The sequence below is a fragment of the Peromyscus eremicus genome, chromosome 17 (genome assembly GCF_949786415.1).
Source record: "Peromyscus eremicus chromosome 17, PerEre_H2_v1, whole genome shotgun sequence".
NCBI classification, from domain to species: domain Eukaryota; kingdom Metazoa; phylum Chordata; class Mammalia; order Rodentia; family Cricetidae; genus Peromyscus; species Peromyscus eremicus.
In genome coordinates, this window is record NC_081433.1 from 1,221,095 (window position 1) to 1,229,861 (window position 8,767).

At 34.6% G+C, this 8,767-nt stretch overlaps 1 long non-coding RNA gene across 2 annotated transcripts in view; it reads left to right on the forward strand.

The window, feature by feature from the left end:
- Nucleotides 1-8,513, forward strand: part of LOC131894453 (uncharacterized) — a 30,215-nt gene extending 21,702 nt beyond the window's left edge. For both annotated transcript variants that reach the window (XR_009374918.1, XR_009374917.1), the window contains 2 exons: nt 425-544; nt 8,257-8,513. This is a non-coding gene — a long non-coding RNA (uncharacterized LOC131894453). The remainder of the gene's footprint in view (nt 1-424; nt 545-8,256) is intronic.
- The last annotated feature ends 254 nt before the right edge of the window (nt 8,514-8,767 follow it).

An 8,767-nucleotide genomic window follows, 5' to 3' on the forward strand; every position in this document is an offset into this window, starting at 1 on the left:
AGCCAATGTTCTCTTTCTGGCTTCTACTTTCATCGTGGGTTCTGGGGATCTACTCATTTTAATTAATAATCCGCTAGTGAACTTTACATCCACAAAGTTACTCATAGGAAAGCCTTTCTAAGACAATAATAGCTGATTAATAGCTGACAATGGTAAATTCTTAACAACCACAACAGTTTACTCCTGAAAACATTTTTTTTTTCTGGATCTATAGTTAGCATGTTTCCATAAAATTTGCAAAATTCCTGGAAATCAGTAGCATTCAAAAAGTGATTCTGTTGTTCTCTCTAATTTTAGCAAAGTAGGTATAGCAGGAAAGAGAATCTGTTTGTCCCTCAGACAATATGTCTTTTCTAAGAAATACAACTGAAATTTAAAGTGATAAACATCACCACTCTCCTCATATTTGTTACTTTTCTTTCAGAATTTGGAAACTTGTCTTAACTGCCTCCTTGGATGCTGTTTGAGAAATCACAGGAGGACATGGCAAAGCATTTATAGTCACAATGATAATATCATCAGTTATGAGAAAATTGGCATGCAGGTAAAAAACGGATCCACTGGGAAATTTGGTAGTGCCATATCTCATTATGACCAGAACAATGGGAAAAGTGGCATATTTGACAAATGATCTTGGACACATAACTTCCTGTCATTACTCTCAATTTACTATCTGCTCTTTTAAAAAAGGTGGCAGCATCATCAAATGATATATCCTGTTCACGGCCCTAACCTCTCCTCTCTTCTATGTTATAAATTATAATGTGCCTAAACATGTCAGGTTTTTCCCTAGTTCCATTTGGCAGGAAGATTTAACCCAAATTAGCAGTTTTAATATTTATGTATTTCATAATAATCCATTCAACTGAATTTTTGTTTGTAGTTTTTAACTGTTCTTTTAGTATCAATTAAAGGAGACATAAAACACAAATGTAAAGCTATTACTATAATGTCATCTGGTCCATAAACAAGGGGATGCATTTGAGCTCTACATTAAAAACAGGAACATATAGCGTAGATTGTAAGACAAAACAAAATAATGTGACAAATAATGATTTATTCATGAAGTTAATGGGAAAGGATGTATTTTTTTTAATTTTCTGTCATTAATTCTATGTTAATTAAGACATGTTATTATGGTGTTTGAAATATAGTATGTATATTTTCCAAGCCTCATTATTCACTTTTCCAAATTATTTTCTTCCATTCTGTGATACAATTTTTACTTACAGTGTGATACTACAGCTAGGCTCAATGTCCTATCAACAGTGCGATTTATTCTTTTCCTTTGAGACAATGGAGCCCTAGCAGGTTTGGAACTTGCTATGTGAACCCAATTGGCCTTGAATGTATGACAACACCTTTTCCTCTACATCAGGGATTTTGAGAGTGCAGGTGAATACCACCACACCAGTCAACTAGTTCCTCCTTACCCAAATGTCTGTGACTCAATTGAAAATGTTATGCTAAGAGCCACATTAGGCCACTACAGTTGTCATCATTTTGGATAATATTGGAAGGATTTTGTGCTTAATTTTATCCTGGAGTAACTTTATATAATTAGGTTTTATGTGTAAAAGCAAACAGGTGTTATTACTTTAAAAATTTTTAATCAAGTGACTTTATCATCAAATAGATTTAGAACTCTGTACAACTGACCACTTCTCTACAAATAATCAAGCTATAATATCTGTGCCTTGCACACACATGCTCTGGAATTTGCAGATCCTTTGTGCCTTTCAGATATCTGTCCAGTTTCAAGAGCTCTTCTTGCCATGTTTTGAGTTTTGAGATCTGGCATTCAATGACAGTCATTTTTTTTCAACTGTTTACTAGTGTGTAAAAAGTAAAAACTATGTCAACAATAACAAATCATTGTGGAATATTTTTCTCTAGAATAATGTCTTTTAAATTTTCTTTGTATATCTCAAGAGTATTAAGACATTAATATGGCCTATAAAATACTTTTCATGATTTCTTGAATTTAGTGAGCATGAATATTTCTTTTGATTTTTTTACATTGTTTTGTTTTTCTTTATCTTTTCTTTTTTTTTATTTTTCTGTGCTGTGTATGGATGAATTTCCAGAAATCACTGAACCAGTGAGTTATACCCTAAATGATCATGACACCACTATAAAGTATAAAAAACTTAACAAAATAGTTAAAGTCCCTGGAGTACATACTGTCATAGAAACGAAACAAACTCTTATGTATTGTTTTATCTCATAGAAATAAAGAACAATCAGGAAGGATGGATTGCTCGTGGACTTACTACAGAGAGAAAGTAGAGAGATAAATGCCATATATAGGAAAGAATACAGATGCATAGATAGATGAGAAATCACAGACATGATAAATTGACAGAATATATGCTAAATAGATAAATGTTAAAATCGTAACATGATAAATATATGAGATTGATGTATAGGTGTGTGTGTGTGTGTGTGTGTGTGTGTGTGTGTGTGTGTGTGTGCGTGTATGAGAGAGAGAGAGACAGACAGAGACAGAGACAGAGACAGAGACAGAAGGGGCATTGCTAGAGAAATTGGTTCATTAATTACGGAAGCCAAAAGTGTCACATAAGCATCTGAAGAGTTTCCCCCAAATTACTATTGTCTGACGCAGCAATCCTATTGTTGGGTATATATTTTAATTATTATTGTTAGACGATATTGGTACTTTCAAGATCATTGTAGCATTATACATAACAGCAAAGATATATAATCTGGCTAAGCTCCTATCTACTACAGATCCATAATTTGATATATGTACAAAATAGTACAGTATCCTGCCTTAAAAAATGATAACCTATAATTTGTGTCAATGCAAATGAACCAGGAGTATATTTGGTTTAATAAAATAGATCAGCCACACAAAGATAAAAGTTACATCATCCCACTAAAATGTACATCTCAGGTCTCCAAAGGAACATACTGATTAACAAGAAGTTATGGTGTGTTCTTTGGGAAATGTGAATATCTGATAAAGTTGAGAGAGTACTTTTAGTCGTCATATAATTTGAACTGAGTCCATCTATAAAATCCAACATGGTTTGATCTTTGCTTAGCCTTCTGAGAGATCTTAGCCTATAGTACCCGTTTTGGATACAATTCTACATGACTGCCTTTCTTCTGATAAAAGAAGAGCATTCTCTACCTGCAAATCTTTCCCATGGAGCATTCTTCCTTTGAAAATCATGAACATCTCTCCATTTACCATTTGGCATTCAAATGAAGGCCCAACTCCCCAGGGAGTTTTGTCTGTCTGTGACACAAACAGAAGTCCCAGATAACAATTATTTAATTTTTTCCCCAAGCATTCTTTGGTAGCAAGAGTTATCTTAATTATGCTTCTGCTTGCATACTTTTTAGGTTTCTAAATAAGATAGTGCAAGCAACATAAACACAGATGATGTTAATACCTGTCCACATTATATTCACAACTATTAGGAGAAATTTATGATGTAGAATGTGCCCACACATATCTGTGAGCACACTGACAGCACCTTCAGTATTTACTACATAACTTCTACTGTGAGATTATTTTAATTGATATTCTGATTATATTTCAATTACAATTGGACATCTCAGTGAACATCATTATAAGGCTAACTTGTTTCAAAAAATTATAGTTCTATTAATAGCCTCACCAACCCTTTCTACATATATATGTAGTTATTTATCACAGTTGTGCTACTAATTTTCTCTGGTATCTTAAGGGTTTTTTTTTTATAGTTGTATTCACTTGTGAAAAGTAAAAATCAAGTGTTCTTCTAAATAGATATATTCATTGTGAGAATGGATATTTTTCAATAAATCTGTGTTTTTGTGTCAATAAAACACGGTATAAATTGATAGTAAATTAATATTTTTCTTTTGTGTAGACAAGCTTCTGTTTGTGAAATTTAAACATGTTTGCACATTCCTTCACTTCATTGGACTTCTCAGTTTCAAACCATGTTAACTTCATTTCCTGCTATTCTGAGAATAAAAACCACATAGCAGTTTCCCAACAAAATAATAGAAAGTGTAGGACACCAGTCAATTTAAACAAAAGTAAACAAAAGATTTCTACTTTTGTGCCATGTATACAGACTCAATTCTTGAGCTTCTGGTTAAAAAAAAATATTTGAACCACATATATTTAGCAATAGTCTTTTTGCAACATTATGTGATTAAATGCCATCCCTACTTTGTATATTGTTTGACTCAGCATTTATTTATATATATATATATATATATATATATATATATATATATATATATTGAAATATGTATTAGTAATTCAATTTTAACTATGGTAAATATTGTTCCTTAACAGAATTAATTTTTTGTAGTCATTAGATGTTACAATTAGAACCCACACTAAGAGAATATAAGACTATGGAGTTTAAATGATAAACTTCGATCTATTTTGCACTAATTGACCTATGAAATATTGAAGAGATAACAGAAAAATAATTATTTTGAGAAATATTGTAACAATGCATAATATTTTTAAAGTTAAAATTTCCTTCTCATTGTGATCCTCTAAGTAACTAAATATTAGGTATGTTTTCAGGACTGATCATTTGTTACTGGGTAATCAATTACCATGCTTTTTCCTGGAGAAGATTATTTCTCCCGCTCTCAACTTTCCTTTGTTGTCTGTAATTCTTTGAGTGGCCTTGTGTGCTTTCCCATGTCAAAGTGCTTTTTGTTAGATTTTATATTTAGTATTTTCCTGTTGCTTAATTTTAGATAGATCAAAAGAAGAACACTTCTACATTTCAATATTCAATAGTGTTGCATTGATTAACTAATTTGAAATTTATCCCAATTATAGGACATTGAATCTCTTTATTTTGTTTGATGGAAATGTATTGGAAAAAGACAATAGTTTTTAATGAAAGTTGTTTGAAAGTAAACCCAGCTAAATCTCAGCATTAATTTAAAACAACACATGTGGTGATATTGTGTTCCCCAAAATATTATGCACCCTAATAAGCTTATCTGGGGTCAGAGAACAGAACCGCCACTAGATACAGAGGCCAGAAAATGGTGGTACACACACCTTTAATCCTAGCATTCCAGAAGCAGAGATCCATCTGGATCTCTGTGAGTTCAAAGTCACACAGCAAACATCCAGGCATGGTGACTCACGCCTTTAATCTCAGGAAGTGATGGCAGAAAGCAGAAAGGTATATAAGGTGTGAAAACCAGGAACTAGAACTGGTTAAGCTTTTAGGCTTTTGAGCAGCAGTTCACCTGAGATTCAGTTTAGATGAGGACTCAGAGGCTTCCAGTCTGAGGAAACAGGATCAGCTGAGGAATTGGCAAGGTGAGGTGGCTGTGGCTTGTTCTGTTTCTCTGATCTTTCAGCGTTCACCTCAATACCTAGCTCTGGGTTTGTTTTTATTAATAAGACCTTTTAAGATTCATGCTACAGACACTCCCTAATAATTTGAGAATAGAGCTGTAATGCAGCTCACACTAGTTCTTGTATCCTATTATTCACTGTTACCTCTCATGGAATTTGCAAATCTGAGGCATGTATGTGTACGTGGCCAGGCATATGAAAACTCAAGTATACAGTAGTCTTCAAATGTTATTAAAATTATACCATATTCAGGAAACCAGAAAAGCCTTCTTATGTCTCAAGACAGAGGAGTCTGAAAACAGCTGGTATAGTTGTTTCAAGTGTTGGAGCAAGAATCCAGCAAGCATGCTGGTTCCGAGGACCTCCTGAGCTTCAACTCTGCCATTGCATCCTTTTGGCTCTGGCTAACATGAATCCTTGAAATTCTTCACCACAAATGTCCACCACCAATGTATTAACAAAAGTAGTGGAAACATTAAGTTATGAAATCTTATTATCCCAACCCCTTCACCCTACACAAGGATTGTGAGTGGTCTTCAATCCTCATATCCCAGTGAGCATACTTATCAGGAAGATGTAATTTTTTTTGTTTTGTTTTGTTTTTTTTTCCCCACATGTAGTCAGACACGAGAAAAGACTCCAGCCACCACATTGACATATTGTCTATGATACACACCCAATAAAAAAAGAACCTTGCTTTTTATCACAGTTTTAATTCACAGCAGCCACAAGATTAGTTTGCACCAAGCTATCAGTTCAAAGTCTCTCTCAAAATAAAGCATGAAAAAAATACTTTAATCATTCATCCAAATTCAGAATTCGGAACAATCCCAAAGTCTCCCGGAAAATAACCTAGTCTTTAGATGAGCAAAAGACATCAAGGAAAAATGAGAAATTCATGAACAATTGGTTTATGTGTCATATTTTATCATTTCATTACTGAAACATCAAAGATTAAAGATCTCTCCTACCTCTCCTAAGAGCAGGGAAGACAGAACTAAGAGCCAGAGTAGTAACCACAGGCCCACAGCGGTTGAGCCTCTCTCACGGCCCTGGCCTGACCACTGCACTGGGAACAAGGTGGTGGAGAGTTGCTCAGTGAACACTGTGCTTCCATGATTCCTTCAAAAACGTTCCACTCACATGTAGTTCATTCCCTTCTAATATCACAACTTCAGTGTGATGAACTGAGAGAAAAAATGGAACTAGATGATACCATTTGATTACACGTAAAATGTCATACTTTCTTTTTTCCTTTCTCTTACTTTTTCTTTCTGTGGTAAACTGTTTCAAGCACATAAGCCTGGTGAAATGCTATTGATTTCAGGATTGAGAGCTAACATGAGAGGTCCTTTTTTATGTTCTCTGGAGCTGAAAGACAAGAGTGAAATCTATTTTCCTGTAGAGTTATTAAAGCAAAAAAACTTTCTGAGGAAAAGTTGCTCAGAACACTTGAGTACTTGAGTAAATTATTAATAAATGCCCTTATTTATTTGCATATTGTAAGTATACAGTCACACATATCAAATATGCATGTGCAACGCATGCATAGATGTGTGTATATATGCGATATGTGAGCAAAAGTTTCATAATGATTCTAATATGAGGCTCCCTACTCTCCTAGGAGGATTATTTTAGAGAATACATGATATTAATGAGTCATATACTAAAGAATAGTTAGAGATATTTCATGGTTTTAAAAATAAAAACTAATGTATAATTACTTTTATTTATCTTTGTTATTTTCCTTATTGTTTTTAGTAACTACTTTTTTCAACAGTAAGTTCTCATGTGGGTTAGGCCTTTTGTTCAAGGTCTAATTTGTTGAGAATAAGCACATGGCTCGATGAATTTCAAAATAGAATTTTTAAGGTTGTATTAATATTTTTTTGAATTCTAGCCAAAGTCCCTGAATTACAGTGAAACAAATCAGTTCCTCCCTGAGCTGGGAGGGTGGCGAGGCAGAACCTTTGCCGAAACAATAGAGTCATCAGCCAATTTCATGCCCCCATCTAATTGGAAATGTCAGGCCCTAATCAGCTCTGTTTCACAGCACTCTGCTCCATAAAAGCACATTTGTTTAACCACAACCTCTGCTTCAGCATGACTGGAGAGGGAGGAATAACGGAGCAAGCCAGGCATAGCTCACAGGGTGTGTTATGGGCACTGAGTGAATCCATCATTTGCTGAAGAGGCAGAGGAGAAGTGACGGGCTCATTCATGCCTTGGAGACATTTTTAGGTCTATTGAAAATTTTAATCTGTGCACTCTGGATGAACCTCCCCACTCCTTAATTTAGTCCGGTAACTGTGTGTGCAGTCTGTCTGACTCAGATAGGGCCAACTGGCTTCTGTAGGAGGCAACCCCTCGAGCAGTTTTCTTCTCTAGATTCATCCTGCCTTGAATTTTACACACACACACATAAGCTCCATTTACAGGAGGATTTCAGAGTTAATTAAACGCCGAGTTTGTTTCTTTAGAAATTGTCCGTGCCTCAGGGTTAAGGAATAACATTTTGGCAATGACTTTAATTTAGGATTAAGCACAGTGTGCATTTGCTGTGGAAATTTTCTTTTTATATGTACACATCTATAGAGATTGGAAATTTCATCTCTCACTTACCATAAAATGTTTTAAAAATAGGTTAAAAAATATACCAAAAGATGCTGCACATCAGCAAATTCAAAAATCACTCTTTTATGTCACAAGACCTGGAAACAGACAAATGAGTCGGCTGCTAGGAAGGTTGTTGTTTTGATGATAAGGACTTGTTTGCCTTCTCCCAACAGCTTCCAGGTTTGAGTTCTCTTTGCTCTGATGTTCCATGCTGATAATCTCGAATACATAATATTTACAAGCATTTGGGTCAATTATTATATGTCTGATTTTTGTTACAGGATGAGAAAGTCAACACCACGACGCTTCATCTGACTCCTACAAAACATATTATGGATGTCTGTGGATATTTTTACTCTTAATTTTCTGGACGGTGAGTCTTAACATGAGGCAAACAGTGGACAGCTGAAAAGCACAGCAGCCTCAGAAAGGCCGTTGTAAATTTACTCTGAAATACAGTCACACTGTTTAAATACAGTAGTGTATGAGTACAATACTATACTAATCTGTCCAATAAATTTAACATTGTGCTCATTGATATCCTGGAGCATTTGTGTCGGTATTATTAAATTTTGAAAAACATCAGTATCTTAGGTCATAGAATTGTACAGAATCAGGAAACACACTTTAAATAGGATTTAGTAAACACAGAAGACAAATGTGCGTGGAGGATGGAAGGACCCCCAACCTTTCTCTGTTTATATGTTTAGTTTAAATTATTAGCGAGGTGCACATGTTCATCTCAGTGTGGAATGTTTCTGTCCTTTCCTGTGCTTTTTCACTGGCCATAAA